The sequence below is a fragment of the Narcine bancroftii genome, unplaced genomic scaffold (genome assembly GCF_036971445.1).
Source record: "Narcine bancroftii isolate sNarBan1 unplaced genomic scaffold, sNarBan1.hap1 Scaffold_168, whole genome shotgun sequence".
NCBI lineage: Eukaryota > Metazoa > Chordata > Chondrichthyes > Torpediniformes > Narcinidae > Narcine > Narcine bancroftii.
In genome coordinates, this window is record NW_027211903.1 from 2180593 (window position 1) to 2199550 (window position 18958).

An 18958-nucleotide genomic window follows, 5' to 3' on the forward strand; every position below is an offset into this window, starting at 1 on the left:
AACAGATTGGAAAAAGTGGGGAACTGTGGAGAACACTGCAGAACAGAGCAGAACCAAAGGGAGCAGGGGGAACAGATTGGAAAAAGTGGGGAACCGATTGGAAAAAGTAGGGAACCGTGTGGAAAAATGCAGAAAGGTGGGGAACCAAAGGGAGCAGGGGGAACGAATTGGAAAAGGTGGAGAACTGTGGGGAACAATGCAGAACAGAGGGGAACCAAAGGGAGCAGAGGGAACGGATTGGAAAAAGTGGAGAACCGTGGGACACACTGCACGATAGAGGAGAACCAAAGGGATCAGGGGGAACAGATAGGAAAAAATTGGGGAACTGTGAAAACACTGCATGACAGAGGGGAACCAAGGGGAGCAGGAGGTACAGGTTGGAAAAAGTGGGGAACCGTGTGGATCACTGCAGAACAGAGGGGAACCAAAGGGAGCAGGGGAACGCATTGGAAAAAGTGGGGAACCGTGGGGAACACTGCAGAACAGTGAGGAACCAAAGGGAGCAGGGTGAACAGATTGGAAAAAGTGGGGAACCGTGTGGAAAAATGCAGAACCGTGGGGAAACAAAGGGTGCAGGAGGAACAGATTAGAAGAAGTGGGGTACCGTGTGCAAAAATGCACAACAGTGGGGAACCAAAGGGAGCAGGGGGTACAGGATGGAAAAAAATGTGGAGAATCGTGGGGAAAACTGCAGAATAGAGGGGAACCAAAGGGAGCAGGGGGAACGGATTGGAAAAAGTGGGGAAGCGTCGGGAACACTGCAGAACAGAGGAGAACCAAAGGGAGAAGGGGAAACGGATTGACAAAGTGGGGCCCATGGCGAACACTGCATGCCAGAGGGGAATCAAAGGGAGCAGGGTGAACCGATTGGAAAAAGTGAGGATCTGTGGGGAACACTGCAGAACAGAGGGGAACCAAAGGTAGCAGGGGGAACAGATTGGAAAAAGTGGGGAACCATGGGGGACACAGCAGGGCAGAGGGTAACCAAATGGAGCATGGGGACAGATTAGAAAAAAATTGGAGAACCGTGGGGAAAACTGCAGAACAGAGAGGAACCAAAGGGAGTAGGGGGAACAGCTTGGAAAAGTGGGGGCCCGTGGGGAACAATGCAGAACAGAGAGGAACCAAAGGGAGCAGGGGGAACAGATTGGAAAAAGTGGGGAACCGTGTGGAAAAATGCAGAACAAAGGGGAACCAAAGGGAGCAGGGGGAACAGATTGGAAAAAGTGGGGATTCGTGGAGAGATCTGCAGAACAGAGGTGAACCAAAGGAAGAAGGGGGAACGGATTGGAAAAAGTGGGGAACAGTGTGGAAAAATGCAGAACAGAGGGGAACCAAAGGGAGCAGGGGGTACAGGATGGAACAAAATGTGGAGAATCGTGGGGAACACTGCGGGACAGAGGGGAACCAAAAGGAACAGGGGGAACGGATTGGAAAAAGTGGGGAACCATGGGGTATACTGCAGGGCAGAGGGGAACCATAGGGAGCGGGGGCTACAGGTTGCAAAAAATGTGGAGAACCGTGAGGAACACTGCAGAACAGTGAGGAATCAAAGGGAGCAGGGGAAACAGATTGGAAAATGTGGGGAACCGTGGGGAAAACTGCAGAACAGAGTGGAGCCAAAGGAGCAGGGGTAACAGATTGGAAAAAGTGGGGAACTGTGGAGAACACTGCAGAACAGAGCAGAACCAAAGGGAGCAGGGGGAACAGATTGGAAAAAGTGGGGAACCGATTGGAAAAAGTAGGGAACCGTGTGGAAAAATGCAGAAAGGTGGGGAACCAAAGGGAGCAGGGGGAACGAATTGGAAAAGGTGGAGAACTGTGGGGAACAATGCAGAACAGAGGGGAACCAAAGGGAGCAGAGGGAACGGATTGGAAAAAGTGGAGAACCGTGGGACACACTGCACGACAGAGGAGAACAAAAGGGATCAGGGGGAACAGATTGGAAAAAATTGGGGAACTGTGAAAACACTGCATGACAGAGGGGAACCAAGGGGAACAAGGGGAACAGGTTGGAAAAAGTGGTGTCCCATGGGTAACACTGCAAGGCAGAGGTGAACCATAGGGATCAGGGGGTACAGTATTTAAAAAAATGTGGAGAATCGTGGGGAACACGGCAGAAGAGAGGGGAACCAAAGGGAGCAGGGGAAATGGATTGGAAAAAGTGGGGAAGCATCGGGAAAACTGCAGAACAGAGGAGAACCAAAGGGAGCAGGGGGAACAGATTGGAAAAAGTGGGGAACCGTTTGGAAAAAGTAGGGAACCGTGTGGAAAAATACAGCATAGTGGGGAACCAAAGGGAGCAGGGGGAACGAATTGGAAAAGGTGGAGAACTGTGGGGAACAATGCAGAACAGAGGGGAACCAAAGGGAGCAGAGGGAACGGATTGGAAAAAGTGGAGAACCGTGGGGAACACTGCAAGACAGAGGAGAACCAAAGGGATCAGGGGGAACAGATAGGAAAAAAATTGGGGAACTGTGAAAACACTGCATGACAGAGGGGAACCAAAGGGAGCAGGAGGTACAGGTTGGAAAAAGTGGGGAACCGTGGGGGACACTGCAGGACAGAGGGGAACCTAAGGGAGCAGAGCGAACAGATTGTAAAAAAGTGGGGAACCGTGGGGAACACTGCAGAACAGTATGAAACCAAAGCGAGCAGGGGGAACAGTTTGGAAAATGTGGGGAACCGTGTGGATCACTGCAGAACAGAGGGGAACCAAAGGGAGCAGGGCAACGCATTGGAAAAAGTGGGGAACCGTGGGGAACACTGCAGAACAGAGGTGAACCAAAGGAAGAAGGGGGAACGGATTGGAAAAAGTGGGGAACAGTGTGGAAAAATGCAGAACAGAGGGGAACCAAAGGGAGCAGGGGGTACAGGATGGAACAAAATGTGGAGAATCGTGGGGAACACTGCGGGACAGAGGGGAACCAAAAGGAACAGGGGGAACGGATTGGAAAAAGTGGGGAACCATGGGGTATACTGCAGGGCAGAGGGGAACCATAGGGAGCGGGGGCTACAGGTTGCAAAAAATGTGGAGAACCGTGAGGAACACTGCAGAACAGTGAGGAATCAAAGGGAGCAGGGGAAACAGATTGGAAAATGTGAGGAACCGTGGGGAAAACTGCAGAACAGAGTGGAGCCAAAGGAGCAGGGGTAACAGATTGGAAAAAGTGGGGAACTGTGGGGAACACTGCAGAACAGAGGGGAAACAAATGGAGCAGGGGGAATGGATTGCAAAATGTGGGGAACCATGGGGAAAACTGCAGAACAGAGTGGAGCCAAAGGAGCAGGGGGAACGGATTGCAAAAAGTGGGGCCCATGGGGAACACTGCAGGACAGAGCGGAATCAAAATGAGCAGGGGGAACTGATTGGAAAAAGTGGGGAATCGTGCAGAACACAGCGGGACAGAGGGGAACCAAAGGGAACAGGGGGAACGGATTGGAAAAAGTGGGGAACCATGGGGAATACTGCAGGGCATAGGGGAATCATAGGGAGCAGGGGCTACAGGTTGGAAAAAATGTGGAGAATCGTGAAGAACACTGCAGAATAGAGGGGAACCAAAGGGAGCAGGGGGAATGGATTGGAAAAAGTGGGGAAGCGTCGGGAACACTGCAGAACAGAGGAGAACCAAAGGGAGCAGGGGGAACAGATTGCAAAATGTGGGAAACCGATTGGAAAAAGTAGGTAACCGTGTGGAAAAATGCAGAAAGGTGGGGAACCAAAGGGAGCAGGGGGAACGAATTGGAAAAGGTGGAGAACTGTGGGGAAAACAGCAGAACAGAGGGGAACCAAAGGGAGCAGGGGGAACGGATTGGAAAAAGTGGGGAAGCGTCGGGAACACTGCAGAACAGAGGCGAACCAAAGGGAACAGGGGGAACGGATTGGAAAAAATGGGGAACCATGGGGGACACTGCAGGGCAGAGGGGATCCATAGGGAGCAGGGGGTACAGGTTGGAAAAATGTGGAGAACCGTGAGGAAAACTGAAGAACAGTGAGGATCCAAAGGGAGCAGGGGCAACAGTTTTGAAAAAGTGGGGAACCGTGTGCAAAAATGCAAAACAGTGGGGAACCAAAGGGAGCAGGAGGAACAGATTGGAAAAAGTTGAGAACAGTGGGCAACACTGCAGAGCAGAGGGCAATCAAAGGGTGCAGGGGGAACAGTTTGGATAAAGTGGGGAACCGTGTGGATCACTGCAGAACAGAGGGGAACCAAAGGGAGCAGGGGAATGCATTGGAAAAAGTGGGGAAGCGTCGGGAACACTGCAGAACAGAGGAGAACCAAAGGGAGCCGGGGGAACGGATTGCAAAAAGTTGGGAACCGTGGAGAACATGGAAGGACAGAGGGGAACCAAAGGGAACAAGGGGAACAGGTTGGAAAAAGTGGTGTCCCATGGGTAACACTGTAAGGCAGAGGTGAACCATAGGGATCAGGGGGTACAGTATTTAAAAAAATGTGGAGAATCGTGGGGAACACGGCAGAAGAGAGGGGAACCAAAGGGAGCAGGGGAAATGGATTGGAAAAAGTGGGGAAGCATCGGGAAAACTGCAGAACAGAGGAGAACCAAATGGAGCAGGGGGACAGATTAGAAAAAATTTGGAGAACCGTGGGGAAAACTGCAGAACAGAGAGGAACCAAAGGGAGTAGGGGGAACAGCTTGGAAAAGTGGGGGCCCGTGGGGAACAATGCAGAACAGAGAGGAACCAAAGGGAGCAGGGGGAACAGATTGGAAAAAGTGGGGAACCGTGTGGAAAAATGCAGAACAAAGGGGAACCAAAGGGAGCAGGGGGAACAGATTGGAAAAAGTGGGGATTCGTGGAGAGATCTGCAGAACAGAGGTGAACCAAAGGAAGAAGGGGGAACGGATTGGAAAAAGTGGGGAACAGTGTGGAAAAATGCAGAACAGAGGGGAACCAAAGGGAGCAGGGGGTACAGGATGGAACAAAATGTGGAGAATCGTGGGGAACACTGCGGGACAGAGGGGAACCAAAAGGAACAGGGGGAACGGATTGGAAAAAGTGGGGAACCATGGGGTATACTGCAGGGCAGAGGGGAACCATAGGGAGCGGGGGCTACAGGTTGCAAAAAATGTGGAGAACCGTGAGGAACACTGCAGAACAGTGAGGAATCAAAGGGAGCAGGGGAAACAGATTGGAAAATGTGGGGAACCGTGGGGAAAACTGCAGAACAGAGTGGAGCCAAAGGAGCAGGGATAACAGATTGGAAAAAGTGGGGAACTGTGGAGAACACTGCAGAACAGAGCAGAACCAAAGGGAGCAGGGGGAACAGATTGGAAAAAGTGGGGAACCGATTGGAAAAAGTAGGGAACCGTGTGGAAAAATGCAGAAAGGTGGGGAACCAAAGGGAGCAGGGGGAACGAATTGGAAAAGGTGGAGAACTGTGGGGAACAATGCAGAACAGAGGGGAACCAAAGGGAGCAGAGGGAACGGATTGGAAAAAGTGGAGAACCGTGGGACACACTGCACGACAGAGGAGAACCAAAGGGATCAGGGGGAACAGATAGGAAAAAATTGGGGAACTGTGAAAACACTGCATGACAGAGGGGAACCAAGGGGAGCAGGAGGTACAGGTTGGAAAAAGTGGGGAACCGTGGAGGACACTGCAGGGCAGAGGGGAACCAAAGGGAGCAGGGCGAACAGATTGTAAAAAAGTGGTGAGCCGTGAGGAACACTGCAGAACAGTATGAAACCAAAGCGAGCAGGGGGAACAGTTTGGAAAATGTGGGGAACCGTGTGGATCACTGCAGAACAGAGGGGAACCAAAGGGAGCAGGGGAACGCATTGGAAAAAGTGGGGAACCGTGGGGAACACTGCAGAACAGTGAGGAACCAAAGGGAGCAGGGTGAACAGATTGGAAAAAGTGGGGAACCGTGTGGAAAAATGCAGAACCGTGGGGAAACAAAGGGTGCAGGAGGAACAGATTAGAAGAAGTGGGGTACCGTGTGCAAAAATGCACAACAGTGGGGAACCAAAGGGAGCAGGGGGTACAGGATGGAAAAAAATGTGGAGAATCGTGGGGAAAACTGCAGAATAGAGGGGAACCAAAGGGAGCAGGGGGAACGGATTGGAAAAAGTGGGGAAGCGTCGGGAACACTGCAGAACAGAGGCGAACCAAAGGGAACAGGGGGAACGGATTGGAAAAAATGGGGAACCATGGGGGACACTGCAGGGCAGAGGGGATCCATAGGGAGCAGGGGGTACAGGTTGGAAAAATGTGGAGAACCGTGAGGAAAACTGAAGAACAGTGAGGATCCAAAGGGAGCAGGGGCAACAGTTTTGAAAAAGTGGGGAACCGTGTGCAAAAATGCAAAACAGTGGGGAACCAAAGGGAGCAGGAGGAACAGATTGGAAAAAGTTGAGAACAGTGGGCAACACTGCAGAGCAGAGGGCAATCAAAGGGTGCAGGGGGAACAGTTTGGATAAAGTGGGGAACCGTGTGGATCACTGCAGAACAGAGGGGAACCAAAGGGAGCAGGGGAATGCATTGGAAAAAGTGGGGAAGCGTCGGGAACACTGCAGAACAGAGGAGAACCAAAGGGAGCCGGGGGAACGGATTGCAAAAAGTTCGGAACCGTGGAGAACATGGAAGGACAGAGGGGAACCAAAGGGAACAAGGGGAACAGGTTGGAAAAAGTGGTGTCCCATGGGTAACACTGCAAGGCAGAGGTGAACCATAGGGATCAGGGGGTACAGTATTTAAAAAAATGTGGAGAATCGTGGGGAACACGGCAGAAGAGAGGGGAACCAAACGGAGCAGGGGAAATGGATTGGAAAAAGTGGGGAAGCATCGGGAAAACTGCAGAACAGAGGAGAACCAAAGGGAGCAGGGGGAACAGATTGGAAAAAGTGGGGAACCGTTTGGAAAAAGTAGGGAACCGTGTGGAAAAATACAGCATAGTGGGGAACCAAAGGGAGCAGGGGGAACGAATTGGAAAAGGTGGAGAACTGTGGGGAACAATGCAGAACAGAGGGGAACCAAAGGGAGCAGAGGGAACGGATTGGAAAAAGTGGAGAACCGTGGGGAACACTGCACGACAGAGGAGAACCAAAGGGATCAGGGGGAACAGATAGGAAAAAAATTGGGGAACTGTGAAAACACTGCATGACAGAGGGGAACCAAAGGGAGCAGGAGGTACAGGTTGGAAAAAGTGGGGAACCGTGGAGGACACTGCAGGACAGAGGGGAACCTAAGGGAGCAGAGCGAACAGATTGTAAAAAAGTGGGGAACCGTGGGGAACACTGCAGAACAGTATGAAACCAAAGCGAGCAGGGGGAACAGTTTGGAAAATGTGGGGAACCGTGTGGATCACTGCAGAACAGAGGGGAACCAAAGGGAGCAGGGCAACGCATTGGAAAAAGTGGGGAACCGTGGGGAACACTGCAGAACAGTGAGGAACCAAAGGGAGCAGGGAGAACAGATTGGAAAAAGTGGGGAACCGTGTGGAAAAATGCAGAACAGTGGGGAAACAAAGGGTGCAGGAGGAACAGATTAGAAGAAGTGGGGTACCGTGTGTAAAAATGCACAACAGTGGGGAACCAAAGGGAGCAGGGGGTACAGGATGGAAAAAAATGTGGAGAATCGTGGGGAACACAGCAGAATAGAGGGGAACCAAAGGGAACAGGGGGAACGGATTGGAAAAAGTGGGGAAGCGTCGGGAACACTGCAGAACAGAGGCGAACCAAAGGGAACAGGGGGAACGGATTGGAAAAAGTGGGGAACCATGGAGGACACTGCAGGGCAGAGGGGATCCATAGGGAGCAGGGGGTACAGGTTGGAAAAATGTGGAGAACCGTGAGGAAAACTGCAGAACAGTGGGGAACCAAAGGGAGCAGGAGGAACAGATTGGAAAAAGTTGAGAACAGTGGGCAACACTGCAGAACAGAGGGGAATCAAAGGGTGCAGAGGGAACAGTTTGGAAAAAGTGGGGAACCGTGTGGATCACTGCAGAACAGAGGGGAACAAAAGGGAGCAGGGGAACGCATTGGAAAATGTGGGGAAGCGTCGGGAACACTGCAGAACAGAGGAGAACCAAAGGGAGCAGGGGGAACAGGTTGGAAAAAGTGGTGTCCCATGGGTAACACTGCAAGGCAGATGTGAACCATAGGGATCAGAGGGTACAGTATGTAAAAAAATGTGGAGAATCGTGGGGATCACTGCAGAATAGAGGGGAACCAAAGGGAGCAGGGGGTGCAGTTTGAAAAAGTGGGGAACCGTGAGGAACAATGCAGAACAGAGGGGAACCAAAGGGAGCAGGGGGAACACTTTGAAAAAGTGGGGAACCGTGAGGAACAATGCAGAACAGAGGGGAACCAAAGGGAGCAGGGGGAACAGATTGGAAAAAGTGGGGAACCGTGGGGAACACTGCAGAACAGAGGGGCACCAAAGGGAGATGAGGGAACGCATTGGAAAATGTGGGGAACCGTTTGGAACACTACACGACAGAGGGGAACCAAAGGAAGCAGGGGGAACGGATTGTAAAAAGTGGGGCCAATGGGGAACACTGCAGGACGGAGGGGAATCAAAGGGAGCAGAGGGAACAGATTGGAAAAAGTGGGGAACTGTGGGGAACACTGCAGAACAGAGGGGAAACAAATGGAGCAGGGGGAATGGATTGCAAAATGTGGGGAACCATGGGGAAAACTGCAGAACAGAGTGGAGCCAAAGGGAGCAGGGTGAACAGATTGGAAAAAGTGGGGAACCGTGTGGAAAAATGCAGAACCGTGGGGAAACAAAGGGTGCAGGAGGAACAGATTAGAAGAAGTGGGGTACCGTGTGCAAAAATGCACAACAGTGGGGAACCAAAGGGAGCAGGGGGTACAGGATGGAAAAAAATGTGGAGAATCGTGGGGAAAACTGCAGAATAGAGGGGAACCAAAGGGAGCAGGGGGAACGGATTGGAAAAAGTGGGGAAGCGTCGGGAACACTGCAGAACAGAGGCGAACCAAAGGGAACAGGGGGAACGGATTGGAAAAAATGGGGAACCATGGGGGACACTGCAGGGCAGAGGGGATCCATAGGGAGCAGGGGGTACAGGTTGGAAAAATGTGGAGAACCGTGAGGAAAACTGAAGAACAGTGAGGATCCAAAGGGAGCAGGGGCAACAGTTTTGAAAAAGTGGGGAACCGTGTGCAAAAATGCAAAACAGTGGGGAACCAAAGGGAGCAGGAGGAACAGATTGGAAAAAGCTGAGAACAGTGGGCAACACTGCAGAGCAGAGGGCAATCAAAGGGTGCAGGGGGAACAGTTTGGATAAAGTGGGGAACCGTGTGGATCACTGCAGAACAGAGGGGAACCAAAGGGAGCAGGGGAATGCATTGGAAAAAGTGGGGAAGAGTCGGGAACACTGCAGAACAGAGGAGAACCAAAGGGAGCCGGGGGAACGGATTGCAAAAAGTTGGGAACCGTGGAGAACATGGAAGGACAGAGGGGAACCAAAGGGAACAAGGGGAACAGGTTGGAAAAAGTGGTGTCCCATGGGTAACACTGCAAGGCAGAGGTGAACCATAGGGATCAGGGGGTACAGTATTTAAAAAAATGTGGAGAATCGTGGGGAACACAGCAGAAGAGAGGGGAACCAAACGGAGCAGGGGAAATGGATTGGAAAAAGTGGGGAAGCATCGGGAAAACTGCAGAACAGAGGAGAACCAAAGGGAGCAGGGGGAACAGATTGGAAAAAGTGGGGAACCGTTTGGAAAAAGTAGGGAACCGTGTGGAAAAATACAGCATAGTGGGGAACCAAAGGGAGCAGGGGGAACGAATTGGAAAAGGTGGAGAACTGTGGGGAACAATGCAGAACAGAGGGGAACCAAAGGGAGCAGAGGGAACGGATTGGAAAAAGTGGAGAACCGTGGGGAAAACTGCACGACAGAGGAGAACCAAAGGGATCAGGGGGAACAGATAGGAAAAAAATTGGGGAACTGTGAAAACACTGCATGACAGAGGGGAACCAAAGGGAGCAGGAGGTACAGGTTGGAAAAAGTGGGGAACCGTGGAGGACACTGCAGGACAGAGGGGAACCTAAGGGAGCAGAGCGAACAGATTGTAAAAAAGTGGGGAACCGTGGGGAACACTGCAGAACAGTATGAAACCAAAGCGAGCAGGGGGAACAGTTTGGAAAATGTGGGGAACCGTGTGGATCACTGCAGAACAGAGGGGAACCAAAGGGAGCAGGGCAACGCATTGGAAAAAGTGGGGAACCGTGGGGAACACTGCAGAACAGTGAGGAACCAAAGGGAGCAGGGAGAACAGATTGGAAAAAGTGGGGAACCGTGTGGAAAAATGCAGAACAGTGGGGAAACAAAGGGTGCAGGAGGAACAGATTAGAAGAAGTGGGGTACCGTGTGTAAAAATGCACAACAGTGGGGAACCAAAGGGAGCAGGGGGTACAGGATGGAAAAAAATGTGGAGAATCGTGGGGAACACAGCAGAATAGAGGGGAACCAAAGGGAACAGGGGGAACGGATTGGAAAAAGTGGGGAAGCGTCGGGAACACTGCAGAACAGAGGCGAACCAAAGGGAACAGGGGGAACGGATTGGAAAAAGTGGGGAACCATGGGGGACACTGCAGGGCAGAGGGGATCCATAGGGAGCAGGGGGTACAGGTTGGAAAAATGTGGAGAACCGTGAGGAAAACTGCAGAACAGTGGGGAACCAAAGGGAGCAGGAGGAACAGATTGGAAAAAGTTGAGAACAGTGGGCAACACTGCAGAACAGAGGGGAATCAAAGGGTGCAGAGGGAACAGTTTGGAAAAAGTGGGGAACCGTGTGGATCACTGCAGAACAGAGGGGAACAAAAGGGAGCAGGGGAACGCATTGGAAAATGTGGGGAAGCGTCGGGAACACTGCAGAACAGAGGAGAACCAAAGGGAGCAGGGGGAACAGGTTGGAAAAAGTGGTGTCCCATGGGTAACACTGCAAGGCAGATGTGAACCATAGGGATCAGAGGGTACAGTATGTAAAAAAATGTGGAGAATCGTGGGGATCACTGCAGAATAGAGGGGAACCAAAGGGAGCAGGGGGTGCAGTTTGAAAAAGTGGGGAACCGTGAGGAACAATGCAGAACAGAGGGGAACCAAAGGGAGCAGGGGGAACACTTTGAAAAAGTGGGGAACCGTGAGGAACAATGCAGAACAGAGGGGAACCAAAGGGAGCAGGGGGAACAGATTGGAAAAAGTGGGGAACCGTGGGGAACACTGCAGAACAGAGGGGCACCAAAGGGAGATGAGGGAACGCATTGGAAAATGTGGGGAACCGTTTGGAACACTACACGACAGAGGGGAACCAAAGGAAGCAGGGGGAACGGATTGTAAAAAGTGGGGCCAATGGGGAACACTGCAGGACGGAGGGGAATCAAAGGGAGCAGAGGGAACAGATTGGAAAAAGTGGGGAACTGTGGGGAACACTGCAGAACAGAGGGGAAACAAATGGAGCAGGGGGAATGGATTGCAAAATGTGGGGAACCATGGGGAAAACTGCAGAACAGAGTGGAGCCAAAGGAGCAGGGGGAACGGATTGCAAAAAGTGGGGCCCATGGGGAACACTGCAGGACAGAGCGGAATCAAAATGAGCAGGGGGAACTGATTGGAAAAAGTGGGGAATCGTGCAGAACACAGCGGGACAGAGGGGAACCAAAGGGAACAGGGGGAACGGATTGGAAAAAGTGGGGAACCATGGGGAATACTGCAGGGCATAGGGGAATCATAGGGAGCAGGGGCTACAGGTTGGAAAAAATGTGGAGAATCGTGGGGAACACTGCAGAATAGAGGGGAACCAAAGGGAGCAGGGGGAATGGATTGGAAAAAGTGGGGAAGCGTCGGGAACACTGCAGAACAGAGGAGAACCAAAGGGAGCAGGGGGAACAGATTGCAAAATGTGGGAAACCGATTGGAAAAAGTAGGTAACCGTGTGGAAAAATGCAGAAAGGTGGGGAACCAAAGGGAGCAGGGGGAACGAATTGGAAAAGGTGGAGAACTGTGGGGAAAACAGCAGAACAGAGGGGAACCAAAGGGAGCAGAGGGAACAGATTGGAAAAAGTGGGGAACCGTGGGGAACACTGCATGACAGAGGGGAACCAAAGGGAGCAGGAGGTACAGGTTGGAAAAAGTGGTGAACCGTGGAGAACACTGCAGCACAGAGGGGAACAAAAGTGAGCACGGGAAACGGATTGCAAAAAGTGGGGCCCATGGCGAACACTGAATGACAGAGGGTAATCAAAGGGAGCAGGGGGAACCGATTGGAAAAAGTGGGGAACTGTGGGGAACACTGCAGAGTAGAGGGGAACCAAAGGGAGCATGGGAACAGATTACAAAAAATTTGGAGAACCGTGGGGAAAACTGCAGAACAGAGCGGAACCAAAGGGAGCAGGGGGTACAGCTCGGTAAAGTGCGGACCCATGGGGAACAATGCAGAACAGAGAAGAACCAAAGGGAGAAGGGGCAACAGATTGGAAAAAGTGGGGAATCGTGGGGAGTTCTGCAGAACAGTGGGGAACCAAAGGGAGCAGGGGAAAAGGATTCGAAAAAGTGGACCGTGGGTAACTCTGCAGAAAAGAGGTGGACCAAAGGAAGCAGGGGGAACGGATTGGAAAAAATGGGGAACCGTGTGGAAAAATGTAGAACAGAGACGAACCAGAGGGAGAAGGGGTAACAGATTTGAAAAAATTTGGAGAACCGTGGGGAACACTGCAGAACAGTGAGGAACCAAAAGGAGCAGGTGGAACGGATTGGAAATAGTAGGGAGCAGTGTGGAAAAATGCAGAACAGAGGGGAAACCAGAGGGAGCAGGGGAAACGGATTGGAAAAAGTGGGGAACCGTCGGGAACACTGCAGAACAGAGGCGAACCAAAGGGAACAGGGGGAACGGATTGGAAAAAGTGGGGAACCATGGGGGACACTGCAGGGCAGAGGGGAACCATAGGGAGCAGGGGGTACCAGAACAGTGAGGAACCAAAAGGAGCAGGTGGAACGGATTGGAAATAGTAGGGAACAGTGTGGAAAAATGCAGAACAGAGGGGAAACCAGAGGGAGCAGGGGAAATGGATTGGAAATAGTGGGTAAGCGTTGGGAACACTGCAGAACAGTGGCGAACCAAAGGGAACAGGGGGAACGGATTGGAAAAAGTGGGGAACCATGGGGGACACTGCAGGGCGGAGGGGAACCATAGGGAGCAGGGGGTACAGGTTGGAAAAATGTGGAGAACCGTGAGGAAAACTGCAGTACAGTGAGGAACCAAAGGGAGGAGGGGGAACAGTTTTGAAAAAGTGGGGAACCGTGTGCAAAAATGCAAAACAGTGGGGAAACAAAGGGAGCAGGAGGAACAGATTGGAAAAAGTTGAGAACAGTGGGGAAAACTGCAGAACAGAGCGGAACCAAAGGGAGCAGGGGGAACAGCTCGGAAAAGTGGGGACCCGTGGGGAACAATTCAGAACAGAGAGGAACCAAAGGGAGCAGGGGGAACAGATTGGAAAAAGAGGGGAACCGTGTGGAACATGCAGAACAAAGGGGAACCAAAGGGAGCAGGAAGAACAGATTGGAAAAAGTGGGGAACCGTGAGGAACACTGCAGAACAGAGGGGCACCAAAGGGAGCAGGGGGTACAGTTTGGAAAAGTGGGGAACCGTGGGGAACAATGCAGAACAGAGGGGAACCAAAGGGTGCAGGGGGAACAGATTGGAAAAAGTGGTGATACGTGGAGAGATCTGCAGAACAGAGGTGAACCAAAGGAAGCAGGGGGAACGGATTGGAAATAGTAGGGAACAGTGTGGAAAAATGCAGAACAGAGTGGAAACCAGAGGGAGCAGGGGAAACAGATTGGAAAAAGTGGGGAACCGTGGGGAACACTGCAGAACAGAGGGGCACCAAAGGGAGCAGAGGGAACGCATTGGAAAATGTGGGGAACCGTTTGGAACACTACACGACAGAGGGGAACCAAAGGAAGCAGGGGGAACGGATTGTAAAAAGTGGGGCCCATGGGAAACACTGCAGGACAGAGGGGAATCAAAGGGAGCAGGGGGAACTGATTGGAAAAAGTGGGGAACTGTGGGGAACACTGCAGAACAGAGGGGAAACAAACGGAGCAGGGGGAATGGATTGCAAAATGTGGGGAACCATGGGGAATACTGCAGGGCATAGGGAAACCATAGGGAGCAGGGGCTACAGGTAGGGAAATATTTGGAGAACCGTGAGGAACACTGCAGAACAGTGAGGAACCAAAGGGAGCAGGGGAAACAGATTGGAAAAAGTGGGGAACTGTGTGGAAAAATCTAGAACAGTGGGGAAACAAACAGAGCAGGGGGAATGGATTGCAAAGAGTTGGGAAGCGTGGAGGACACTGCAGAACAGAGGGGAACCAAAGGGAGGAGGGCGAACAGATTGTAAAATAGTGGGGAACCGTGGGGAACGATGCAGAACAGTATGAAACCAAAGCGAGCCGGGGGAATGGTTTGGAAAATGTGGGGAAACGTGGGGAAAACTGCAGAACAGAGTGGAGCCAAAGGAGCAGGGGGAACAGATTGGAAAAAGTGGGGAACTGTGGGGAACACTGCAGAACAGAGCAGAACCAAAGGGAGCAGGGGGAACAGATTGGAAAAAGTGGGTAACCGATTGGAAAAAGTAGGGAACCGTGTGGAAAAATGCAGAAAGGTGGGGAACCAAAGGGAGCAGGGGGAACGAATTGGAAAAGGTGGAGAACTGTGGGGAACACTGCAGAACAGAGGGGAACCAAAGGGAGCAGAGGGACCGGATTGGAAAAAGTGGGGAACCGTGGGGAACACTGCAGAACAGAGGGGAACCAAAGGGAGCATGGGAACAGATTACAAAAAATTTGGTGAACCGTGGGGAAAACTGCAGAACAGATCGGAACCAAAGGGAGCAGGGGGAACAGCTCGGAAAAGTGCGGACCCATGGGGAACAATGCAGAACAGAGAGGAACCAAAGGGAGAAGGGGGAACAGATTGGAAAAAGTGGGGAATCGTGGGGAGTTCTGCAGAACAGTGGGGACCCAAAGGGAGCAGGGGGAAAGGATTCGAAAAAGTGGACCGTGGGGAACTCTGCAGAAAGAGGTTGACCAAAGGAAGCAGGGGGAACGGATTGGAAAAAATGAGGAACCGTGTGGAAAAAGTAGGGAACCGTGTGGAAAAATGCAGAAAGGTGGGGAACCAAAGGGAGCAGGGGGAACGAATTGGAAAAGGTGGAGAACTGTGGGGAACACTGCAGAACAGAGGGGAACCAAAGGGAGCAGAGGGACCGGATTGGAAAAAGTGGGGAACCGTGGGGAACGCTGCAGAACAGTATGAAACCAAAGCGAGCCGGGGGAATGGTTTGGAAAATGTGGGGAACCGTGGGGAAAACTGCAGAACAGAGTTGAGCCAAAGCAGCAGGGGGAACAAATTGGAAAAAGTGGGGAACTGTGGGGAACACTGCAGAACAGAGCAGAACCAAAGGGAGCAGGGGGAACGGATTGGAAAAGTGGGGAACCGTGGGGAACACTGCAGAACAGAGGGGCACCAAAGGGAGCAGAGGGAACGCATTGGAAAAAGTGGGGAACCGTTTGGAACACTGCACGACATAGGGGAACCAAAGGGAGCAGGGGGAACGGATTGTAAAAAGTGGTCCCCATGGGGAACACTGCAGGACAGAGGGGGATCAAAGGGAGCAGGGGGAACTGATTGGAAAAAATGGGGAATTGTGGGGAACACTGCAGAACCGAGGGGAAACAAACGGAGCAGGGGGAATGGATTGCAAAATGTAGGGAACCATGGGGAAAACTGCAGAACAGAGTGGAGCCAAAGGAGCAGAGGGAACGGATTGCAAAAAGTGGGGCCCATGGGGAACACTGGAGGTCAGAGCGGAATCAAAGGGAGCAGGGGAACTGATTGGAAAAAGTGGGGAATCGTGCAGAACACAGCGGGACAGAGGGGAACCAAAGGGAACAGGGGGAACGGATTGGAAAAAGTGGGTAACCGTGGGTAACACTGCAGGACACTGCGGAACCAAAGGGAGCAGGGGGAAAAGCTCGGAAAAGTGGGGAACCGTGGGCAACACTGCAGGACAGAGGAGAACCAAAGGGAGCAGGGCGAACAGATTGTAAAAAAGTTGGGAACCGTGGGGAACACTGCAGAACAGTATGAAACCAAAGCGAGCAGGGGGAACAGCTTGGAAAATGTGGGGAACCGTGGGGATCACTGCAGAATAGAGGGGAACCAAAGGGAGCAGGGGGTACAGTTTGAAAAAGTGGGGAACCGTGAGGAACAATGCAGAACAGAGGGGAACCAAAGGGAGCAGGGGGAACACTTTGAAAAAGTGGGGAACCGTGAGGAACAATGCAGAACAGAGGGGAACCAAAGGGAGCAGGGGGAACAGATTGGAAAAAGTAGGGAACCGTAGGGAACACTGCAGAACAGAGGGGCACCAAAGGGAGCAGAGGGAACGCATTGGAAAATGTGGGGAACCGTTTGGAACACTACACGACAGAGGGGAACCAAAGGAAGCAGGGGGAACGGATTGTAAAAAGTGGGGCCCATGGGGAACACTGCAGGACAGAGGGGAATCAAAGGGAGCAGAGGGAACAGATTGGAAAAAGTGGGGAACTGTGGGGAACACTGCAGAACAGAGGGGAAACAAATGGAGCAGGGGGAATGGATTGCAAAATGTGGGGAACCATGGGGAAAACTGCAGAACAGAGTGGAGCCAAAGGAGCAGGGGGAACGGATTGCAAAAAGTGGGGCCCATGGGGAACACTGCAGGACAGAGCGGAATCAAAATGAGCAGGGGGAACTGATTGGAAAAAGTGGGGAATCGTGCAGAACACAGCGGGACAGTGGGGAACCAAAGGGAACAGGGGGAACGGATTGGAAAAAGTGGGGAACCATGGGGAATACTGCAGGGCATAGGGGAATCATAGGGAGCAGGGGCTACAGGTTGGAAAAAATGTGGAGAATCGTGGGGAACACTGCAGAATAGAGGGGAACCAAAGGGAGCAGGGGGAATGGATTGGAAAAAGTGGGGAAGCGTCAAGAACACTGCAGAACAGAGGAGAACCAAAGGGAGCAGGGGGAACAGATTGCAAAATGTGGGAAACCGATTGGAAAATGTAGGTAACCGTGTGGAAAAATGCAGAAAGGTGGGGAACCAAAGGGAGCAGGGGGAACGAATTGGAAAAGGTGGAGAACTGTGGGGAAAACAGCAGAACAGAGGGGAACCAAAGGGAGCAGAGGGAACAGATTGGAAAAAGTGGGGAACCGTGGGGAACACTGCATGACATAGGGGAACCAAAGGGAGCAGGAGGTACAGGTTGGAAAAAGTGGTGAACCGTGGAGAACACTGCAGCACAGAGGGGAACAAAAGTGAGCACGGGAAACGGATTGGAAAAAGTGGGGCCCATGGCGAACACTGAATGACGGAGGGTAATCAAAGGGAGCAGGGGGAACCGATTGGAAAAAGTGGGGAACTGTGGGGAACACTGCAGAGTAGAGGGGAACCAAAGGGAGCATGGGAACAGATTACAAAAAATTTGGAGAACCGTGGGGAAAACTGCAGAACAGAGCGGAACCAAAGGGAGCAGGGGGTACAGCTCGGTAAAGTGCGGACCCATGGGGAACAATGCAGAACAGAGTAGAACCAAAGGGAGAAGGGGCAACAGATTGGAAAAAGTGGGGAATCGTGGGGAGTTCTGCAGAACAGTGGGGACCCAAAGGGAGCAGGGGAAAAGGATTCGAAAAAGTGGACCGTGGGTAACTCTGCAGAAAAGAGGTGGACCAAAGGAAGCAGGGGGAACGGATTGGAAAAAATGGGGAACCGTGTGGAAAAATGTAGAACAGAGACGAACCAGAGGGAGAAGGGGTAACAGATTTGAAAAAATTTGGAGAACCGTGGGGAACACTGCAGAACAGTGAGGAACCAAAAGGAGCAGGGGGAACGGATTGGAAATAGTAGGGAACAGTATGGAAAAATGCAGAACAGAGGGGAAACCAGAGGGAGCAGGGGAAACGGATTGGAAAAAGTGGGGAACCGTCGGGAACACTGCAGAACAGAGGCGAACCAAAGGGAACAGGGGGAACGGATTGGAAAAAGTGGGGAACCATGGGGGACACTGCAGGGCAGAGGGGAACCATAGGGAGCAGGAGGTACAGGTTGGAAAAATGTGGAGAACCGTGAGGAAAACTGCAGTACAGTGAGGAAGCAAAGGGAGGAGGGGGAACAGTTTTGAAAAAGTGGGGAACCGTGTGCAAAAATGCAAAACAGTGGGGAAACAAAGGGAGCAGGAGGAACAGATTGGAAAAAGTTGAGAACAGTGGGGAAAACTGCAGAACAGAGCGGAACCAAAGGGAGCAGGGGGAACAGCTCGGAAAAGTGGGGACCCGTGGGGAACAATTCAGAACAGAGAGGAACCAAAGGGAGCAGGGGGAACAGATTGGAAAAAGAGGGGAACCGTGTGGAACATGCAGAACAAAGGGGAACCAAAGGGAGCAGGAAGAACAGATTGGAAAAAGTGGGGAACCGTGAGGAACACTGCAGAACAGAGGGGCACCAAAGGGAGCAGGGGGTACAGTTTGGAAAAGTGGGGATCCGTGGGGAACAATGCAGAACAGAGGGGAACCAAAGGTTGCAGGGGGAACAGATTGGAAAAAGTGGGGATACGTGGAGAGATCTGCAGAACAGAGGTGAACCAAAGGAAGCAGGGGGAACGGATTGGAAATAGTAGGGAACAGTGTGGAAAAATGCAGAACAGAGGGGAAACCAGAGGGAGCAGGGGAAACAGATTGGAAAAAGTGGGGAACCGTGGGGAACACTGCAGAACAGAGGGGCACCAAAGGGAGCAGAGGGAACGCATTGGAAAATGTGGGGAACCGTTTGGAACACTACACGACAGAGGGGAACCAAAGGAAGCAGGGGGAACGGATTGTAAAAAGTGGGGCCCATGGGAAACACTGCAGGACAGAGG